We start from the raw sequence: 2,554 nt of genomic DNA, 5'->3' as shown, positions 1-2,554 counted from the left end.
TATATTTATTTATATAATGTCGAGAAATTAGAGCGAAGAAAAGACAAGAATTGACACAAATTCAAAAGAACAGACAGAGATTTAACGAGGTTCGGCAAATATGTCTACTTCATCGGGAGTAGAGCGACGATTTTCCTTCAATCTCAGAAGAGGAGTACAGAATGAAATACAGAACCCATTAGGGTTACAATAGAGCATATATATAGCTCTGGAGTACATTATTGAATTACAAAATTATCTCTGCACCCCCAACCCACGTAATGAAGCTCCCCCGATTTGATAGATTCTTCCAAAGCGAAAGAACAAAGATAAATCAAACATTCAAGAAATTTGAAAATCATAAGCATAGATCACAAGATTTTGCTTTAACATTAGATGCCCAAAAACAAAAATGACAAGTTGAGCTTAGAAAATCACAGTAAGAAAAATACCAAAGATGTTGCATTCAGGCAAAAGATTAATACAATTTAAGTAGGTGCATCAAAAACTTGTTATCTAGCATTAAAAAAATTAAATTCATTAAGCTTTACTTTAGAGGTTAATTTTACCACTAGTAATTTAAAAAAAAAAAAAACATAAGAATTCAGAGGTATAATTCAAAATGCAATGATTTTAGACTCAGATAAGTGATGGCACCTAATTCATAATCCTCTCATATTTAGATTATTTTTCACTAATAAAATTTCCATAAAAATTTTTCTCTACATAAAAGTAGTGGCATGGTCATCAATATATATATATATATATATATATATATAGACAAAAAGGATTTCAAGTTCATCATTCTTATTGTAGCATAACTTCCTAAGAGATGAGATGATCATGAAATTGAATATATATGTACAACCAAAAGACTCTGAATGACCTCACAATATCCACCAACAGAAAGCCAAACCTGGTAGATGTGCCTTGGCATGCACAACATAATTGACTCGAGGCGTCGGAGGGTCAAAGATAGTTGATGGAGGTTGACTACGACTAGGTTTGGCTTGATCCACTCAAAACCAATTAACACCAGAGGTCGACTACGACTAGCTGATTACCAGAGGCCTACCACAACCAGAAAGCTGCTAGAGGTTGTTCTAGTCCAGATGACCATCAGAGGTCAACCAAGACAAGACGTTCATCAAAAGCAAACCCAAGAGGTCTACCACTAAAAATTGATTAGGAGGGGCTGGGTATTAGAGGTCTATCACCTTCTCAAAATGGTCGACAAGAAGAGGAAATCCCCATGATCCCAGTCCTACACCGGGGAAATAACCAAATTCACTTTTAAATCTAAATGTTTTACTAACGATATAAGTCTAAACATGACATTTTACAAGAGCTTATAAATAGAGGGTATTTAATTTAAACAAGATCCAGACCCTCCCATGAGAGTTTGTGTAAACTTTTAATTCGTCTTCACCCTACTCATTTTGATCTCAACTCAGTTGTCCAACCAATTCGTCTTCACCCTACTCATTTTGATCTCAACTCAATTGTCCAACCACTCCCTCCCTCCCTTCCTCCCTCCCCTCCCTCTCTCCCTCACTCTCTATCCCTCTCTTCCCTTATATATCTTCTTCTATACACTTTATTCCTTCGAAGTAATTTAAGGACAATTTTGGGTTTAATTCCATTAAACTGTACGAAGAGTGTGGATTATGTTATAAACAAGAGGATAAGTGACTCAAGGAGAAAAATGCAACTCTTTTTAAGTCATAAGAAACATGAACTACACCATAGATTTGTGACCCAGTAGATCATCAAACTCAAAGAAAAAATGGTATGAACTAGACCATAGAATTGTGGCTCAGTAGATCAACAAACTCAAAGAACACATACTGAAAATGATCAAAAGTGCACTTGCTCATGTAACAATGTTGGTACCTCTTGACGATTCCCCCATGCCAGAGGAAAGAACCAAGCACTAATGCTAGAAAAGGCCCTTCACCGCCCTAAGATGAGGATGATAAATCACACTACCTAACAGTGAGGGAACGACCCAGTCGGGTTATAGCAGATGAAAGTGTTTCAAGGCATCACAACCTAATCAAATGCATTCTCTGGAGAGATTTTTGAAGTCGAAGCCCGTGAGTGCTTCAAAATCCTTTCCCTATAATCCTACTTAGTACAGTTGAATCCTTCCTACCATGTCACCTCCTTAGAATCTACACTTGCCAATAGGAGTAATTACATTTTTATAGAGTTCAAGATGGTGTTCATAACACAATTCATTAATGCGTAAAAATCTCATAAAAGTTTGCAAGCGTTACTCCAACTTGACAAGGAGCATGATGAGTCTTTAAGAGCATTTGTGACGCATTTATAGAAAAAATGTTGGAGGTATGAGATCCGAAACCCATAGTCCCCCATGTTGTTCCATCACAATGACTGAAGGAAGGACCATTCAACCATGTGTTGGGACTACAAAGACCAAAGATATTTGTTGAGTTGCGAATACAACTCACCGTCGGTACACCCGAGGAAAGAATACTAAAAAAGATCACTTTAGAATTTCAATGGGGCGAGTGGAAGTCAAATTGTCCCCCATGGTCTGCAATCAACCCAA

This window comes from Phalaenopsis equestris, unplaced genomic scaffold (assembly GCF_001263595.1).
Source record: "Phalaenopsis equestris unplaced genomic scaffold, ASM126359v1 Scaffold000655, whole genome shotgun sequence".
Classification (NCBI taxonomy): domain Eukaryota; kingdom Viridiplantae; phylum Streptophyta; class Magnoliopsida; order Asparagales; family Orchidaceae; genus Phalaenopsis; species Phalaenopsis equestris.
Note: the sequence above shows the minus strand (reverse complement) of the source record.